Consider the following 21414-nt stretch of genomic DNA (forward strand, 5'->3'; position numbering starts at 1 on the left):
GAGATAAAGGTCAACTGCCAGGTGACACTGAGTGATGCTTCCTAATCAGTTTTGGTTCCCAGGCACTGTGGTTATTATTGCTCCTCTCACTATTTTACTATTTCTGTTGCAGAAGTAGTTAAAGATTCTACTAGAGATTGGGGACCCATTTCTTCAGGAGCTGGTACAAATTCTTAAAAAATCAGTTCTGATCCTAAGAATTTACAGTCTAAGGAGATTAAGACGCAGAAACAGAGAGGGTGAAGTGATATCTCCCAAAACTCTGCATGATTCCAAGATATGAATTGTGCAGCTAATGAAATATCTGGTTTGGTGGACAAAATGGAGATAAACCCACCTAAACCCACCAACCTGCCACATTCTCCCAGTGCATATGAGACAAAATAAATAATTTTGAGTCCAATTGTTGATATCCAACCCACATATTTCTTGATGAAACAAAGTAACCCAATGAAAAAAAATTTAAAAACTGTTTGTAGAAAAACAAAGCACTTTATTGTATTGATTAGGCTAATTATGTATTAAAAAAAAAAACAAACTTAGTTTTGGATCACTTCAAAGAAGAAGAAACATTTCATAATTAAATATTTTGAGCAATTTTCTCAAAAAAGCACACCCCGCTTAATTTGTGCTCTTTTTTTCCAAACACTTTTCCTTGTGTGACCCCCATAATTTTCATATTTTACAAACCCCATGTCTTGTACCCTTCTAAAGACAATTTTAATTCCCTATGACATCTTTGGAACTCTGGTGACCTCTGATGTAAATGGTCATAGAAAACACTTTTAAGCTTTGATTTGTTTATTTCATACCTAAAGTCCCAAATCAAGCCTTGCCTTTGCAAAACTTTCACAACAAAAATAGCAAATAAAGAAACCTGCTGTTTCAGGAGAGCAAAATCCTGTGTTGTGTTTGAGTTTTATGTGATCATAAATGTACAAATAGATAAAGGAGTGTTCAGCTGGCTCAGACTTACAGTCTCTAAATACATTAGAAATATTGTAAGGTACTGTTCCACATTTGGAGACACTCTGAGTTATCAAATTAACTGGTTTGTTGTCCCAAAATCAACAGATGCTCCTGGGTTATATTACATATTGAAAGCTTTCTCAGGGGTACTTACACCGTGGCTGGGTTTAACGTGATTTATCAGGACAGGCAGAATACAGAGGCTTGCTAAAATGGGTTTTTTCTGTCTTTTGGTGCATAGTTCAGTATCTATAGAATGGTTTGGTTGGAAAATGGCCTCAAAAATCATCGTGTTCCACTCTCCTGCCATGAACAGGGACACCTTCCACTATCCCAGGCTGTTCTAAGCCCCATCCAACCTGGCCTTGGACACTTCCAGGGATGGGGCAGCCACAGCTTCTCTGGGAATCTGTGCCAGGGCCTCACCACCCTCACAGGGAACAATTTATTCCTTATAAGCAACCTAAATCTACCCTCTTTCAGTTTAAAGCCATCTATATGGTACATATTTTTTCCCTCCCTGTATCTTTTTCATGCTGTAGATTACATGACCTGTTTTGTCCATGTCAAAAGACACAATAAATTGCTGAATAAATGAACCAGTTTTATCTCTTTCTGTGTATAATTTATACACAAGAGAGGATCAAACCTTAAACTTGTCCGATAAATGATAAAGATATCTTTATTCTTATTGATAAAATGATGTGGGGGGCTTATTTTTTTCCTTGAAAAAAGAAACATGCAAATGAAGAAAACTAAAAGTATCCTCTAGCTTCCCCCTCAGAAAAAAACCCCAAAAATCCAAAAAAAACCCACCAAAAAACCACCTGTGAAAGACCTGCAGATTTTTTTGGGAAAAAAAAAAGAAAAAAGGGAAAGAAGGAACAAGAAGTTGCTGCATTGTTCTTGGCAGAAAAATTACCTTCTAGTATTTAATCTAAATCTACCCTCCTTCTGCTTAAAAAACCAAAAAGTCTCCAAATTTTCAACACTTTTTTCTTCATTTATATTTTTCTTTTCCATTTAAATAATGTGACCAGAAATTAAATGAAGAGATTTTAAGGGTTGGGCAACATAGAAAGACCTTCAAAATAAAGTCCAGAACCACATAAGTGTTCAGTAGGTAATAGATATTTAAAAATCTGATTGCTATTAAGTCCCATTAATTTTAATGGCTTATTCATTCAGATGGGAATTGTCAGCTTAAATGTGCTTGAATGTCTCTGCCTTTGAACTTTGGCCCGTGGGCCAGACATTGTCTTGTCTTATATCAGGGAAGGATTGTCTGCTCCTGCCCTGGCAGAGTCAGGGCAAAGTCAGCCAGGTCCTTTTTTCTGCTCTCCAAATTGTGATGTGTAACAGGGATCTTTCACTGAAGGGCAGGGAGGACAAATGCACACAGACAGCATAACATGTTTTATTCATGGCACTTCCCAACAGATAACCTCCATTATTTGGCATTTTATCTGCCTTTTAAGGCATTCCTACAGGCAGCAGGGTGAATTGTGTTTCCCCCTGCTCAGCCCATCAGTTACCTCAAAAGTAAAAGGGGAGAGGGACTATCTGGGATTTATCAGCAGGAATTCTTGGCTCAGGTGTCTCTCCTGGTGAGGCTTGTCTGTGTAGGAAGGTCGTGAAGCGCCATCTGTGATGGGAGAATCTGATGAGGCTGCAGTGTTAGATCTCGGTGTCTGTTCTTACACATTTACTCTGGTTTAATGTCTGCTTGGCAGTTCATGGCTTTTACAGTTCAGTAATTTCTTCTCCTCTTTAGCAAATCACGAAATCATCTTGCCCTGCGCTGTCACATAACTCTTGTCAATCAGAGCTCTCTGAAGGACGATGGTTTCCTCTTGCTGCTTGAAACTGAGTCTGCATTTAGCTTGGGAATTACAGAATGATTTTCTAATTTTAGTGCCAGCTAAAATGTGAACTTAGGAATCAGAGTGTACTGGATACTGAAGCAAATGGGGCTGGAAGGACTTAGTAGCAGCCAAAGGTGGCGTCCCACAGGTCATTTATGGACTGCCAAATTTATCAGATTTGTTTCTGAGTCTTACCCTTCAAGTCTGTGACTGAAAGTACATTTTTTCCAAAGATATTGATTCCAAGTGAAGTGGTAACTTTGACAGAATGAGATGTTCAGGCATCCTGTCTTGTTAGGGTTGTCTCAGGTCAGGTTACTGGAGGTCTAGAAGAACTACAAACCCTTAAATTCAAGGTCTCACTTGACTTTGTAAGATGAAGTGATTTCTACTCCAGGAGAAAAACGGGGCACTTGATCTTATTGCACTAAGCAGGATTATTTTTCCCCTCCAGGTGCAGATGTGGTTTTGTTTTTGAGTGAAAAGAAATAGGAAAAGATTACATTGGAATGTGAGACCACTGCCCTTTTCCAGCAATCTACCCACCCCCAGTGGCAGTTCAAATGCCACAGTTTGGAGAGGTAAATGCTCAAAAACTCTCTGAATTCCCTGCTTCATTCCTATGCTGATCTCTGTGTCCTTTGCAACCATTGGATACAAGCTACAACTTTTGTTGGAAAACCTGTCATTAGCAATTAGGCATAAAGATATCTGATTGATTTATCAATTTACCTGATATTCTGAGTTGACTCTTCTTTCTCTCACTCAGCCAAAGAGGCATCAGAAGAAAATTTTAAACCCCAGATGACTACTCAGTTATATCCTCAAGCCTTTTATTTTGTTTTCATCTGCAATGGAATCTCTGTGCACATAAAAGCTCCATAACTTTCAAATTTCAAGGTCGACCTTCACGTATCCAAAGAGCTCAACATTTCAGTCAGGCTTATTGATGGATAGCTTTTCTTTTGTTCTGCCACATGTACATCTATACTTACATCTGATGCTCAGATAGGTGATCTTTCCTCCCACAAATAAATATACTGCCCTAGGCTCCCATTTGCAGTACTCTGGGGAGAGCAGAAAATTTTCCTGGGACACAGAACTGACAGTGCTGCATAATGTTATTTGAAATTGAGACATACTTGAACCTTGCACTAAAGTACACAATAATATTTGCTTTTTGATTATACAGTTTTTTCTCCCATGTCACGGTTTGTTTCCTGTGGGCAGCTGAGCCACACATGAGGTCTCACTCCCTCCCCTCTTCCTGGGATGGGGCAATGAAAAAAATGGGATGGTAAAAGTGAGAAAACTTGTGGGTTGAGATAAAGACAAAAGAAAAGAAAAGCTGTGCCCACCAGCAAAGGAAGCCAAGAAATTCCTTCCCCACTTGCCAAGGGCACCCCCAGGGAAGCAGAGCTCCATCATGTGTGACAGTGACTTGGTGAGACAAATCCATCACTGAGAACATCCCTCCTTCCTTCCTGCTCCCCCAGCTTCATATCCTGATCATGCCATGGTTTGCTGGAATATCCCTTTGGTCACTTGGGATATTCCAGCAATATCTGGAATCTCTGGAATATCCAGCTGTCCTGGATGTGCCCATCAGATTTCTTTGTGCCCCTCCAGTGAGAGGCAGAAGAGGCTTTGACGACATAAAAGCACCAACACAACTTTCACCACAAATCCAAAATGCAAGTTATCCAACAAATCACCACAAATCCATACAAGTTATGTGGAAAAAAAAAATGTAACTGTATCCTAGTTAAATCCAATCTATTCCACCACCAGGCTTGATTAATGTCCAGATTTGTTCAATAATTATTTCCTAATAAACACATCAGAGGAGCCTATTTGCCTGCATAAAACATTGATGGTAAAAGCAGATGAGCTTCCCAGGATGGTGATTGATTTCCCAGGAAAACCAGATTATATTTTAAGATTTGTGTGTAATTAATGCAGCCAGATACTAACCTGATTGGAGCAGAAATGGTATTTGGGAACTGCAATCTGTGACAAGCAAGGGTTTGAGTACTTTGAGATAGTTTTGTGCATGTCATAAACTTCCCACACAAAGAAGGCCAAGAGATTGCAGAGACAAAGGGGGAGAAAAGAGTGAAGCATTGACACTTCCAGTGACAATAATTGATGTGGCTCTTTTCCAATTCATGGCACTTGAACTCCTGAAGGTTGAGCCTTTTTTTATGGAAGAAAGGCACAAGATTAGAAAGACAACAGCAGTGGTGGCAAATTAAAACCAGAAGACCCAAGGGTCAGAGAACAGGTTCTCTGCAAATAACTCAAGCCAAGGAAATGCCAAATGTAATTTAGATGGATTTTATTGCTTTTTCCAGCACAATTCCTGTCACTGAGGTTTGTTTCCAGGTGCTGTGGACTTCTGTCTTCTGTCTCTGCTTTGGGTGTTACTATTAAAGATTTAGAAAAAAACATTTCTCTCTGCATCCTCACACACATTTCTTAACAGAGGTACAGTGACAATGACAAATAACTTTTCAATGCTGAGCAATTAGCTGGATAGAAGTCAAAGCAGTTTGAGAGGCTGCTCAGTGGGACAATCTTGCCCAGGAATTTCTCCTGACTTGGCTTCTCTGCTGCTAAAGGACACAGAGTCCCTTTGTGAGGGCTGAGCCTGGTGTGACTGCACTGTCAGCTCCTGGTGAACTCATATATATTTAAGTGCATTAAACATCTGCTGAATTAGTTTTGGGAGGGCTGCTCTGCCAGAGGAGCCCTCCTGCCCTTGAGAAGATCACAAGGCAGCTCGCGCTGAGCGCTGACGTTGCGTGCGACCGGAGGCAGCATCGCCCTCCCGAGAAAGGATGGAGGAGACTCCATGCTCAGCAACAAACTGCTGACATCCCCTGTCCCAGGCAATATAATGAAGCCTTAACCTTGCAAAGCTTCTTCCCCCGTGATCAGAAATATATCCAATTCGACCCAGCTATGCACTCCCTTCTGGGTAAAACACTCCTGAGCTAAGCATTTCTCTTTCCCTCAATCCTAGGTGGAAGTGAGCTACAGGGGATAATGTTGGCAAAGTGTTTTCCTGCCTGGGAGCACTTGAACAGCCCTGGAGATGCATTCATTGCTCCAGGTTTCTTTAAACCTACAAGGCTGGTATGTGGATTGCCAGGACACAGCCTGCTGGAGATTTGCTGAGAGAGTTGGGGTTGTTCAGCCTGGAGAAGAGAAGGCTCCAGGGAGACCTCAGAGCTCCTTCCAGTGCCTAAAGGGGCTCCAAGAGAGCTGGAGAGGGACTTTGGACAAGGGTATGAAGTGACAGCATGAAGGAGAATGACTTCAAACTGAAAGAGAGTAGGTTTAGATTAAATAGTAGGAAAAAAAAACAACTTTCCAGTAGGTGAAGGCCTGTCACAGAGAAGCTGTGCCTGCCCCATCTCAGGAAGTGCTCAAGGGCAAGTTGGACAGGGCTTGGACCAACCTGGGGTAGTGGAAGGTGTCCCTGCCCACGGTAGGGAGGTGGAGCTGGATAGCCCTTATGGTCCCCTCCAACCCAAACCATTCTGTGACTCTGTGATTATTCCATTGTTCCTCATTTCTTGCTTGGTACTCCTCAAGAGTGATGCTGGACAGAGACTTTCAGGATTTTCTAAGTTCATTTCTGTGGTTCATGAGACACAAAAGATCTCCTGAAGTGTCCACAGACATGCTGGAGCTGCAGCTGGCAGAGAAGTTGCACCAGTTGGAGACAGACCAGGCAGGACAGAGGACAGCAAATCAGGACTGGGGGTACTGAGGGGAATATGACAATCATTGAGAGTTATTTTACATCTGCATCCTATCACAGCAAAAGTAGAAGTTGTGTAGGATGAAAAATTAACAGCTGGTTGAGATTTCTGTAAGTGCGTGGGCAGTGGCTTGACAGCTGACAATTGAAAGCCAAAAATAAATTGTAGAATTAGTTTTCTTTCTTTTATTTTTTTTTTTTGTTTTGTTTTGGGCTTTTGTTTTTGGTTTTTTTTGTTTATTTTCCCCGTAAAAATGGCTAATTTTGGGCTCTATTCAGGACAACCCATAAGTGCATATGAATATTCCATTGGTAACTCCTTGAAAAATTCATCTTCACACCCACAAAAGACCCACAGAGGAGCAGTTGGGGGTTGGTGACCCTAAAAGAAACTGCTCCCAGGCTTATCCCAGGAAATCTCCCCACACAGAGGATCCAAGAGCAAAAAGGGACAGTGGGGGAGCCCTCAGTGATGGGCCAGAGCCAACCCCGTGGGCGTGGGGACACCCCCTCAGTGGGTCAGGGGGGGATCCACTCACACACTAAGAGGGGTCACTTCCTTGGGAAAATGGGAATGTCATGCAGAAAAAGATATTTTATATAGTTTGTGATTCCACAAGGATCATTATTGGATGTGGAAGGGAGAAAGCAGTGGCAGGGGAAGAAATAGGTTCAAGTGATTTGAGAAAGATAAAAATTTTGAAATAGAGGGATCAGGGGTTAGAAAGATGTGTCTGAGTTACCACACAATTCTCACCCTGGGTGTGTTTCTGGTGTGTGAGACTGTGGCCTTAAAGGTTCATCTCTCCAGGTGCCAGAAACTGAGAAGGCCATGACCCAGGGGAGTTGGATCCACACTCTGCACATATATTTATATTTGTATTTATAATTTTACATTTATATTTGTTATATTTATAATTATAATTATATTTATTGATATGGTTATATTTAATTTAAATTTGGATAATTGGTACAATTTTAATTTTATTTATATTTTATATATGTATATATGTGTGTGTATGTGTATAGGTGAATACACAATTATCTAATTAAACAAATGAACAAAAATCCCTCTCATTAAGAGACCTTAATCCTGAGCTGCCAAACAAGGGCAGCAGGACAAGGCTATGAGTGAGGATGTATCTCTGGATCAGTGTGGCCACCATGGATATATGGATTTATGAGCTCTGTATGTGCCTGATGGAAATATCTGCTCAGTCCCACCACTGATTGGGCATTTTTTGGGCTAGTGGATTTACTAACTCCTAAAAAGTACTTAGGGGGCTCCCAAATTTCTCTGTAAAAGATTACTTTGACCATACTTTAAATTATTCAGTGCATTTTTCTTTCCTCATATCTTCAGTCTATTATTATCTGTCTGGAAAAAGAAAGCCCCAGCTGGCTCATTAATATTTTTTCTTTTATATTTTGGTAAGGATGGGAAATATTTGACTTGTGTTTGGCCTGAGATCTTCTATACTCCCTAGATCCTTTGCAGAACAACTCCCACTTTTCCAAGCGTTCCCCAGCTTTCATTTTAGAAAGAAGTTTTACCAAAATCGAGGGCATTTGCCAATCTAGAAAAATACGTAGCCACAATTTTCAGACTATTTCTTGTGTTTGCCAAGACTTACCACTATGTCCTGCAAAATACAAATATTATTTGATACAACCCTTCACTCGTCAGCACAACTTTGTTATGTGCTCTGGACAGAAGTTATTGTCAGGTTTGCCTTCCCTCAGACTAATTTTATTTAGTTAATGTTTATCTTAGTGGTGGGGTTGTCATGTCCTACATGACAGAGCTTCACTGCAGACAGGGATTGAAGGCTTTTCCCCCTTTACCATGCTCCAGGTGTTTATTATCTTGTCCTACAAGGAAACCTCATCGTGTTCTTCTTGACAAATCCATCCCCTTGTCACCCTGTTTCTTTAGATGTTGTCTGCTCAATGTTGTTCACTAGAGACTGAATATTTATGTGGGTTTTGTTTTTCTTTTCCATTATAAAGACATCTTTTGTGGATTTTTCCTCTTCCAATTTCCTTTTCTTCCACAAGGTCTTGAAAATCTGAGATAGCATTAGCCAGTTAAATAAATTATCCAGGATGAAGTTAATTGGAAGAAGGTATATTTTAATTGATGACTATTTGAGGTTCTTTTCCTATTATAATCTGTGAGTTTGTCATACTAGTATTTTTTGGACCAGTTATTTCTCACTGAAATTTTTTATGAACCCTGATAACACATGAGAAGAGTCACTCTAACTTCTCTAACAATTTTCCATGCCACAGAGTGATTTGAACCCACTGAGTACCTCCTTTTTTGCTAACAGTGCACTCACACGGGGTTTCCTTTTCCCCCAGGATGTTCTTTGGGAAATTAGCTCAGTTTATCATTGGCCTCTATTTTACTCTCCATATACTCACATCACAAGGAGTCAGAATTCCTTAGTGTTGTCAATACTTTTTTCTATAATAGTTTTATTTCATTAATTTTCTCACAAAATTAGATTGTGTCTTTACTGTTCTTTCTTCTGTGCTTAGTAATGTATCCATAAGCTCACCCCAGCCTCCCTCAGTGGCATCATACCCCTTATAAGTATTAATTTAATCATCCAGGAATGGAGCGGCAGAATTATTTGTGTCAACCTTTTACTGGCACTTTCTATTCCTATTAAAGAAATCAAATATGAAGATACTTTGCCTGAAAAATGCTCAGAGCTCCTTGCAAGGTGGGAAAAATTTAAAAGGAGAGTGTTAAATTTGTTCCTCAATGTTGTTGTCCTCATGGACCATGCAAGAGCTCTGAGCCCATGGTCAAGGAAGAAGATGCAAAGATCTCTTTTAGCTGTATTTGTGCTGGAATTGATTAGATTTATGGAGTGGCTTGGGAGAAAGGAAAGTCTCTCTGGGACTGAGCTGATGGGAAGATGGGATGTGATTTATCTCATCATGTCCTTGAAGAATGAATTTCACTGAGGAGTGCATTCATTATCAAGCATCATCACCAGAATAGAGATGTTATATTATCTGAGAAACTTGATGGCCAAAACTCCACTCTTGAATCATGATATGAGCCTCCAAATGGTGCCTGTCCCTGACTCCAGCTACAGGGAAGGAAAACTGGCACCTGGGGACTTGCAGTTTGGAAAGATCTTCTCAGGAAAGCACAATACTTGGGATGCTTCTCCTTGTAGCATTTATAATTATTTCTACAACAAAAAGAACTGTAAAATCCTAGGTCATGGCCAGAAATTTAAAATGTTATAACAAGACAATACAATCAGGGAAGCCAGCTTATTATATATGTTAGGCTTGAAAAGGTACAGATAACAATAAGACTTAAAAGTGTGAAGAGCACAAAACCAGATTGATTGATGATAAATAATGATCCAATGTGGACGCTTAGAGGATAGCAAATATACCATGATATTTCCTCAAATACCTCTCCCAAATTCCAGCAAATTGCAGCTTGTGAACTCCCTGAGACTGAGGATATTTTTCTGTGTTTGTTAGTCCTTGGTAAGATATGATTCTATGAATAATCTGAGATATTATTATTGCTTTTCATTGCTGCAGAGCAGCAGTATTATTTATTAATAAGAAATATTTATTCTTCTTGACTCATCAACAGAGATTCTGTACAACTATACAAATGACTATGTGCTATGAAAAATAATGTTCATGTAATCATTTCCATCACATTTTGTTTCTTAGCAGGATGTGGACAAAGTGCCTATTTTAAAAAGAATGTTGTTTAGAGAGAGAGAGAGAGAGAGATATGTTTCCAACCAGTCTTTTAGGCTTTTTCCTGTAGCTCTCAATTCAGATTTTGTGATACTTTTGCACTAATAAATCATGGCTCACATCCCCTTCCCTCCATCAGAAACTCTTGCAGAGACCAATCACAAAAGTACATCCAAAAACCATCTTTACTTTTCCTCTCTCTGTAATCACTTGACAAAAGAGAACATTTCATATTGATTTAAAATTGTCCTTAGAAACTCTATTTTGTCTGAGCAGAATCTGATGTATTTTCACATAAAATTGATTCTCTTCCTAAAAAAAATGAAAACTCAATCATTGTTCATGCAAAAGGAGTTGAGTATTTTCAGCTCTTCCATAAATGCCTCAGCTTATCTGGGAAGGGAAGGGTTTTCATTTTTTTCCTTTTTTTTTTTTTTTTTTTGGCATTGCACAGGTCTGAAGAACCTAAACCTTCATGTCCTTCCCCAGGACACCTTGAAGGGCTGGAAGGGATGAATTGTCCCCAGACACACAATACATGTCACAGGTTCAGTGTGAATAGTGTGTGCAAGGGGCACAGCAAAAGGATTAATTTGCTTTTATCAGAATTACCCACCATCAACAGTTCTGAGAGTGCAAGGAAAACCCTCCAGAACCCCACTAGCAATTAAGAATGTAGAAAATCCCTGGAAATGTTCCAGGCCAGACTGGATGGGCTCTGAGCAAGCTGGTCTAGTGGGAGATGTTCCTGCCCATGGCAAAGAGTTGAAACAAGACCATTTCTAAGATTCCTTCCTATCTAAACCCTTCCATAATTCTATTGTTCTATGAAAATTCCATGGCTGCTTTATCTCCAATATCACCACACAATTTCAGCTCATCCTGCCATATTTAACTTCCTGGCTAAAGCTTTTTTAATTTCATACTCACTATTTTATAGGACAGAAGGACTGGGTTTTAGTCTGGTGGTTTGGTCCAGTTCTGATCTCTGGATGTTCTCTAAACTGTTTCATAGCCAGTGCAATCCAGTAGCTGATCCCAAAGGAATATATTTCTGATGCATTTATAAATAGCTGATACACTTCACAGCAAGTCAAAGAGAGCATGGCTTTAAAAGTCTCACAGACTTTTGTTTCTTCTGCTCAATTTTTCTCCTTTCCCTCAGCTCATATTAAAATGAGTTGTTAATTTCCACAGTGAGCAGACAAGCAAGAGTAAAAAAGGATTGGAAGCAGAAAGCTGAAGAAGATCAGAAAGAGAAGAAATTAAATAGGACTTGGTGACAGGCAATAAATGAGCATCAGACAGGAGTCATCCAAGAGGGAGAACTCATTTTGGAGTTTGCACCTTGTCTCCTTAGACAAGGGGTTGTCATTCCTCCTTCACAGAAAAGGTTGAAGACACCCACTAGACAAAATGCTTTTAAGCCCTAAAATCAGTGTGAGAACTAGAAGAGGGTGTGTGTGTACTTCCACCATCCCACCAGCTTAGCACCACTCATTTTCTTGGGAATGTCCCCTCACCCATGTGGTGCTTCTGCTTCATTCTGCCTTTGTTAGGCTGGGAAGGCAAAACCACTGCATGATAGCATGGGGAGTGAGGAAAAAAAAGTGAGGAAAAACTGTGAACACCAAAGCCAAAGGAGGAGGAGAAGTTTAACCCACCTTAGCCATGGACAGCTGCCAGCCCTGCACCTCACTGTTCTCTCACTCCCACTCAACAGGTGGGAAAAAGGTCAAGATAAAGGCTGAAACCTGTGTCTGACACAGGGAAAATCCACTTTCTTCCCCCTGGCTACCCTGCAGCCTCCACTGCCAACACCTGGGCACAGCCAGCCAGTGTCAGTCACCAAAATATGGAATTCACAGGTCTTGCAATGCAAGAAGCCAAAGTAACCTCTGACAGACATTTTACTGGGAGAGCACTGGGGTAGGAAGGGCCAGAAGCTGAATTGTCCTAATGTCTGCCCAGAATTAACTGCATTGGCTCTCAAGGCAAGCCAAAGTCAAAAGGAAGACTTAATTAACCAAAATGTGTTAAACACTCAACTAGAGAGTCATCTATCCCCAGAATACTGAAAACAGACAATATTCTAGTCTAGATATGCTTCCTATGGATTTGTATTGCAAATTTCACTTAGTATTTCTAAAACTTTTTCACCACATTGCTTCTGTGGCAATAAGCCATGACTGAGAGAGTTCAGTCACTACAGCTTTTGTATGCAAGCTGATTCACAACTATTCAGCACTAAACCAACAGGCAGAAACTGCCCCATGCTGCTGTGCCACAGCTAGGAAATGTCAAAAAAAAGGATGTGAAGAAACATTTGATTTCTGTACCACAGTAAGTATGGGGGACATAACCAGTAAAAGAGGAAGAACTGAGGCTGAGCTCTGTCCTGTACATTACCACTGTAAAATCAATCTGAAAAATTAGTCTGGATTTTTCCAGGTATTAGGAAGTACATTCCGTGACCAACAGAGTTTTGTGGGGCAGCATGTTCCAACCTAAAAAAGCCTTACCTGTACTGGTGTGATTACCAGAGCAGGGTAGATTTACTCCCCTGGTTCAAAGCACAGTTGGTTTGCACAGCTGCATCCTGCTCTCAGAGCTTTTTGTGAGTCCATCACACTCTCAAATATTCCCTTAAGTGCTGACATTATCATAGATACCTAGTTTGGCAGAAGGGAGAATTCACTCTTGGTTGGAGCTGCAATTTGGCCTGACCTCCTCTCCTCCCTCCTGAGGCAATTCACACCCTCTCCACTCCTCACACTTCAGGAGAGCGCCCAGTTAATGATTCATTGAGAGCCGAGGCCTTTAAACTCCATTGATTTCTTGCTCTGGCTCTTGACTGCATCTGGTAAATTCATTTCTGTTTGATGGTATTAAGTACTTTGAATAATTAATATGGTAATTTATCCCAGGCTGAGGAGTAAATGTTACCTTCTGCTGGGAGGAGGGTTGGGAGGGGAATACTCTTTAGGGCACTTTTCCCAATCCCTTTAATGTCAACATGGTGCTTAATGTAAGTGCCTGTCTGACAACTATTGCTGCTCTGAGACTCCGGGGCAAGCTCCACCTGGAGAGCAAGCACTCCATGCACAAGCATCCATTCTTGCAGTTTGCCTTTAATTGTCTGAAAAAAACAATCAAAATGCCTATGTGACATCAAACAGAAGTGGGGGAAAAAAAATATCTCTGATCTATTCCGGTCTTCTCAAATCAGTGGAAGTTTTTGTTGTGAAGCTTTCAGAAGTCAAACTGAACTCCAGGATCCAAACCATGGTAAGAACACTCTTGTACAGAACACCTCTGGAAGCTTAATCCATTTTAGTTTTAATAAACCTACTACTGGACCTTCCTGTCCAATCCACAGTAAAGTAACCCTTCCTTAATGGAAATGAGCATTGGGACATAATTGAATTTTCTCATTTTTTCTATTGTAATACATTTAAGAATCAGAACCATTAATCACTTATGGGTTTACTTTCTATTCCATTAACTTCTTTTCTAGACTGGAATTTATATCTTTCAGGTATCCATATCATAATTCCTAGACCTTGAAGTCATCAGTAAACCAACAGCTATACAAACCAATCCAATGCTTTAAACCAAAATAACTCCTCCTTTGATTTGCCTCTGATGTGAAGATTCTTTTTTCTTGTGAGGTCATGCAGTACTAAGCATTCAGACACTGTAATAAAAATCATAAAGTCAAACTACTCAGTCACTCTTCATTACAAAGACGTTTCAGAAATAGGATTCCCCCTAAACAACATGACAACATGTCATCAGTGGTGGTAATATACAAGACCAGCCTAACTCCTCAAAGTGTTTTTTACATTGTTTAGTGACTTCCCTTTGAGGGTTTGACTTCTACAAGGCAGTGATTGGTTGATTGGTTTCGGATTTGTTTCCTTTTATTTTTTTTTTTTTTTTTTTTTTTTTGGTCTAGGCTGATCTTGTCTTTTCACATGTTTTTTACTGGCACTTGAGTCTATTTCTGATCTATTTTCTCCAGTGCTGTGTGCAGTTTTTGAGGGCAGAAACAAGAAGCGAAGGGACAATTTATTTTTGCAAAACTGTAGAGATGAAGGCAATTTAATTCTCTCTACTTATTGGATATGTTCATCCAGAGAGGGTTTGAGCCATTTTATTTCTTAGATTAGACAGCAGTACTTTATGACCAACTGCAGATTCTTCCTGTCTGACAGTGCCTAGAGAGCAGTTTCAGTCCCATGGCTTGGTTCCAGTAAAGCAAAATCCAGAATAAAAGCTTCAGCTAAGTGGTGGGGCTCCAAACCAGTGTAATTGTGGATTAGAGGTTACAGCTCTAATTTTTGGGGTTTATGTCCTTGTTGATATCTTCCTGCTCATGCAAACTCCATTCTGTGACTACCCCTACAATCTCCAAGATCAGAGAGATTCTGATCCTGGAGACCAGTGACTAAAATATGTAGCACATTTGGGCACATCTGAAGCAATCTGTGCTTTTACATATCTTCCAGCCCTGTTTCTCCACTACAGGCTGCCCATTTCTTTCCTGGAATGTCCGTTTTCAGCTTCAGAGATGGATTCCACATTATATAAACAGTTAGTCTGTGAGAACATGGTCATTTATTAGCTAAATTGTCCAGGGGGCTCCTATTAGAAGAGGAAAAAATCTGAAAGACATCTATTTGGCTGTTTGCCCACAATTCAAAGCATTTAATATCTAATGCTATCTTAAATAATTCATTACTGCTCAATATGCCTAATACCTCTGTTGAGAGCGCCAATAAATGAGGTTAAACAGGATTCCTGCTAAATTTTTCTCCTTCTGTTGGCTTAAACTTTGATAAATATATATTTTTACCAGACTTGATATTAACATCAGGGAACAAATGCTTTTCAGTCAGGGAAATGAGTCAGAGGCATTTTCCTCTCTCTGTGACAGCAAAGATAGTATTTCCTCTTTAACCTTACAAGTTTCTTTGAATTACAGCTGGTGAATTTGTATGAGGAACTGGTCCTTAAGGACCAAGCTGTGTGGATCAGCTCAAATTAAAATTCATATTAAAAGATACTTTTGGTAGTATATTACTACTCTGTGTGTGTGTGTTTGTGTGCTGCTAAGCAGCTAAATCAAATAAACAAATTATAAGAAAAAGTTAGATAAAAGAAATTTCAAATATGTCTGCCTAGCCTCAATTTAAGAGCATGTGCCCCACTGGGAACTTAGGATAAGTGTAAATGAATATCCAGACATTAATCACAAATCTTGCAAATATTTCAGCCTGTCATTTGTAGCTGTTCAGGAGCATAATAACTTTGCAGATGATGACAGTGTGAAATGTTTCCTCTCTCTTAACCTATGCCCCTTCTTGGTGTTCTTAGAGCTTTCCTAATAGACAACATGATTCCTGCACAGGAAATTTATTAGCTCAGCATATTGTTTCTGACTCATCACCTCTTGCTTGTAATTAAATCCAACTGCAGATGGAAAGACAACAAATCCCTGGCAAAGTTCACCGGGAAGACAGAGAAGCATGACATATGGGATAATAAAGGATAACAGATAGTAGAAAAGACCTCTGATCCAGGTTTTCTGATCCAAAATCATACTGAGAGCTAAATTACAGTCTGCCCACCCCCTCCTATAGCTCCTTCACTTGGCAACTCAGTGTTTGAGCTGGGGTGTGTCTCTCACACATGAAACCACCTCCAATACCACATCTGCCAGCAGTGAGACTTGGGCCACTGAATCCTCCATCCAGAGGCTTTACCTGAAGCCAGGGAGAAGATTTCTAGGAAGAGGATGATGCCTAAAGATTTTTACCATTTTATATATTTTTAACATATTTGTGTCTTTGTAGACTGTTAATACATATTTGTAACTTCTAGTGCTTTTCCTGTCCTCTACCATAGTTTATCAAAGCTTTACTAATACAATCTTGAATTCTGTTTAGTCCTGTTTTTAGTCTAGCAAGGACATTTTGTTTTGCACCATGCATTGTAGACACAATAAAGTGTAGGAATAAAAGTTGAGGAAGGGGGGAACTCCAGTGGGGCAGAAGCCTGGAGGGAAATTACCTAACCAACTGCTCTCCTAATTGGACAATATTCGATAGATATACTAATCAACTAACCTTATAAAAATTTCAGAAATAATATATCACATGTGTATATAGCCATGTTGTGCACCTTGGAAGCTTTCAATTAAACATTTTATTTTATATTATAATTTTATCACTGTTTGGAAAGGTTTTGTGTTTTATTCCAGGCAACAAGGATGCTGGATCAGTAGTTCCATCTAGTACCAGAAACCGAGTGTGTGCAAACTCCCTCAATCCCACACTATCTTAAAAGCAATTCAAAGCCCAACCCAATCCTGACAGCCAAAGTCCCTGTTAGCCAGTTCTGAGAGCTGTTTTAGATGTGCTTCCCACTAACACCTGAGTAAGAGCACTGATACTGCCCAAGGAGGAATGATCTCAAACTAAAAAGGGTGGACATTCCTTACTCAGAAAATTTTTCAAGCAGAGAACAGCTTAGGAACATTTGACTCTATAACTCTGTAAGTTGTTATTTATCATTGTTTGTTGTAAGGAAATTATTGCTGTGTTACCTGCTGAAGTTCTTCTTGGCTCATCTTGTTCATCACACTCTGTTTTATGGGATGCAGATCACAAAATATGGGAGCAGTTTCTGTGTCACAAGTTACTGAGAGAAAAACTCCAAGTTGCACTTTAAATCTCAACAAAGTAGGACTTAAAGATATCTGAACACTTCTGAATGAGAAACCACATAGAAGATCTACAGTTTAGTGTCTTCTTTGTGGCACTGAATATTATTTCATTCAAAATTGCAGTATTGATTTTGATGATTCTTTAATTGGAAAGTCCAGTAGAGAGACTGTAAACTACAGAATTTTGACAATTAAGAATCTTGTTACAGGTTGCCTGGAAAAGTTGCACTGTGAAAACATTTCTTTTACAGACAAGCTCTCGTAGTTTCCCTGTATAGTTCCATCATATTTTAGTTCATAACAGCTATAAATATTTAAATATGTGCATCTGTGGAAATTAAGGTATATATATATATTAAAGGATCAAGACATATGAGAAGCTGTGGCTGCTCCATCCCTGGAAGTGGTCAAGGCCAGGTTGGATGGGGTTTGGAGCAACCTGGGATAGTGAAAGGTTCTGTCCTGTGGCAGGGGGTGGAACTGGATGATCTTTAAGGTCCCTTCCAACCCAAACCATTCTGTGACTTTGTGATATAGTATTCAGAAATATGTTATCAAGATTCTAGTCTTTCTTTAATGATCATTCTTACAAATATATAAATGGTATCCATGTTTTTTGTCCATAACCTGTGAATGGTTTGTTGAGTTTTGGCAATTCCACCATCAGACAAAAATGGTGATGAGACAACTGGAGCATAAGAAAAACAGTTTGGGCAAGTTACTTATGGCCATTTTTAAAGTGCTACAACTTTTGAGAAGATAACCTGAAAACTTGGGAGATACCATGCATCACCAAGTGAAAAAATAACATTCAGCAAACATAAATTCTACTTTTCTAAATATTATATTCTGAACAGAGAAGTCAACTAGGAAAACACATTGTGACTGTAGAACACCTCATAGCATTCCTGAATTAACTATGCAATATGTCATTCCAGTTCTGTAGTAAAACAGGGAAAATCCTTCCAGGCCTCTGAGAACAAAATTCGACGTCCAAGAACTGGAACATGGAAAAGAGACAAGCATTAGTCTGTTGTTACTTTTCAAAATTGATAAAGAAAATAAAATTTATCTTATTTTTGTTGCAAATACAAAGGTTAATTAGCACTTGCAATAATCCAATGAGGTGATTTTTTTTTTGATCATAAAAAGGCTTTTCCTATCCAAACAAAAGTCCCATTTCCTGGGCTATGACTACAGTACTTCAAGTAAAATGTGCAAAGAACAGGGATTGGATAAAAATAAATAACTTCTCTCTCATTTTACAGATGATAAAACTGACATTATGATAGACTGTGTAATTTATAGATCACACTGAAAATTTAAGATGGGTTTGAACTAATTCATGTCTTGAATTCTCATTCATTGCATCACTAGTTTAAAAATAAATGAATAAATAAATAAATAAAATTTCTTTCAGGAAGTCATTTTGTTGAAGGTTGTTTAACGTTGAGAATAACAAAATTATTAAATGCTATTAAGAGCATGATTGAAATATCGGTCATATTCATTTAAATGTTTTAAACATCACTTTATAAGTATACTTTTAAAAGGTATAATTTCTTTGACTAGCAACTAACCGTGCAGCATTTTTATGTCTTGTAAAAATAATTTTATCAAAGATATGTGTAGCATTTAAATGAGATGCAAACCAGCTTTTATGACCCCATCCAAAAACAGTGAAATATTCCATCCCTTTGCTGCTGCACTGGAATAAACAAGCAAATTCATACCCCTTGAAAAAGCAATTTTTTAGCAAAATGCTGATCCTGACGCTCCACTCCCAGAAACTCGACTGTTTATCTGCCTCGCCCACAGACACCATACGGAGCATATGTAGGACACATTGAGTGGCTGGAATTAACAGAGTCATTTATGAACTGCATATAAATACATCATTTCCACAAAATTCTCAGTGATAATAGCCAAATTAGGGAAGGCGATAGCACCGTCAATTTTTTTCCTTCCCACTTTAACATTTACGGAAATGATGACTTTCTTCAGTTCCTGTCCTTCTCAGAGCTGAAATTAAATCAGAAACAAGATGTCTTAGGACATATTAGAAATAAATGGTCAAAACTTTCTTTTTATTTGAGTTATGAGAAGTTTCTTTTTTGTTTTTTTTGAGGAGCAGAGGGATATTTTGCTCACACCGACTGCCATTTAAAACCCTGATTAAGCACTTTCTTAACCTCATGGATGTCAGTGGATCCAAGTGTTTGCTGAACTGTTACCACAGCAACTCTTCCATACCCTCACATGCATCATGTGGCTTCGGTGCAAGCTAAAAATAATTTCTTTGCTTTGGAAGTTTGGAGTCTGAATGCAACCAGAACCCAGCCCAGAGAGACCGGACAGACTTAATGCAGGGAAATGAGTTGGATAAGTTTAAATTGCCAGCTCAAAGAACATCTGTTCTGGCTTTTCAGAGAGAATTCAGCAATTTAAAGGCAGTGTTGCCCTTTGTCAGACTTCCTGCTAAGTCCATAATTGATCTGTAAAGGTTTTTCTAAGTGTCATCAGAGGAAGGAGACAAGCGGGTTCAGAATTTTTAAGGTCTTCTGGTTCTTCTGTTAAAATTTTCCTGAACCTTTTTTAGAAACAGAAACAGCTGCACTCCAAGACTTGTGTTTTTCAAATGAAGATGAAAATATGGCAGTGGCACTTCCTTTCCTTCTTCATCTCACATCTCAAGCCACACCCAAGGAGTTCAAAGGGAGGCGAAAGCATCACATACAGCAGTCAACAACTTCTCAGTTTCTCCAGGGACCAGATGTAAGAGAGGAGCAAGTGTAGGCTGTGATTATTGCCTGACCAATTTTATGCCACTTTTACTTCCTGGCAGCAGCTCAGTTCCTTGTGGGAGGGAGTGAGTGTCAATACTTGCTGAAATCAGTTATAATTTCTCCTCATCCTGAGTCTTGAAGAAACCAAGCTGCTTCTGAGAAAAAATGCTCCACAGACACAGATGAACGAAAGAGGCTTCTACTTCCAACATTTTGAGAAGCACTGGCATAGCATTAATCACTGTCATTTGCCAGTAGAAACAATCGTGGAGTGCAATCACTTCTTGATTGCTAAAGAAATTTTCCTTTGCCTAGAGTACTAAGGTTTGATTTCTTTTTCAGCAGAAATATCTGTTGCAGCTGCCACTGAAAACCACAACTGACAGCAAAAGATATTTGTGATATTTTGGTGTTTCTGTTTACAAACAGAAGCTCATAAAGTTAGAGTATATATATATATAAATTAATATTTCATAGATGTGATGGAGGTTGTCATATCCATGAGTATTTCTCCTCTCCTTGAACCCACAGCCCATGAGAACACCAGCTACCACTCACAGAAGTCCCGTCTTCATCTCACTGAAGTAATGCAGCATTATAGCTTTCAACTTTTCACAGTATATCTGGAGCAGAAGTAGGACTGCAATTAGGATAAGCATCCTTTGAAAATGAGACTTCCACTCTCTGCTCTGTTTCACTCAGTCATGGCTGCTAAAACAATTCTGCAGTGCTGGGCAAGTAATGCCTTTATGTGATGTTTTATCCTGAGTCTTCACCAGGTAACAATTAATCTTAAATCATACTTTTATGGAATATTTATTCTTTTATTCCCTTTGGGCTCTGCAATATCAATGTCATGCCTGTCACAAACAATGACAAACGGAAAATAAACTGAAATATACTGAAAATAAAGATATGTGAGAGGATGCTACTTGGTAAGAATTCAAAGAGATAACACCTGATCTGGGAATAACAGTGAAAATGTCCAGGAAGTAGGTGTTAAATAACCAAATTCACATAGATGTTTCTGTGGCCAAGAAGAGCAGAGCAAATAAGTTTTGTTGCCCTGAAAGGTGGCAGATGTCCCATCCCTGGAAAGATTTAAGTGGGAGGGAGTTCTGAGCACATTGCTTAGTTGAAGATGTCTCTGATCATTTCAGTTGGACTGGATGACCTTTAAAAGTCCTTTTAAACCCTGAGCATTCCAGTGGTCTATTTTAGACTTTTGAGGACTAGAGAAACATATCTGGAATTATTGCATCACTGAGACATTTGTATCTCACCTACAACAAGTCATCAAAAGCACCTGAGAGTCAATAACTTACAATTGAGGGACTGACTGATTCCAGCCCTTAAGGAGTATTTTCATCTCCATTGTAAGGAATTAACTTCCTACAGAGACAATAATTACAAGAACATGAAGCTTGATCTGGTTGTCAATGAGTTCCACAAATGACTTACAAATTGATGCGTCCGTCTGCTTCCTTTCTCTGAGATACAAAGCAAATAATTGGGATAATGGGTGGAATGGAAATAGGTTTATTCCTC

This window comes from Taeniopygia guttata, chromosome 2 (assembly GCF_048771995.1).
Source record: "Taeniopygia guttata chromosome 2, bTaeGut7.mat, whole genome shotgun sequence".
NCBI lineage: Eukaryota > Metazoa > Chordata > Aves > Passeriformes > Estrildidae > Taeniopygia > Taeniopygia guttata.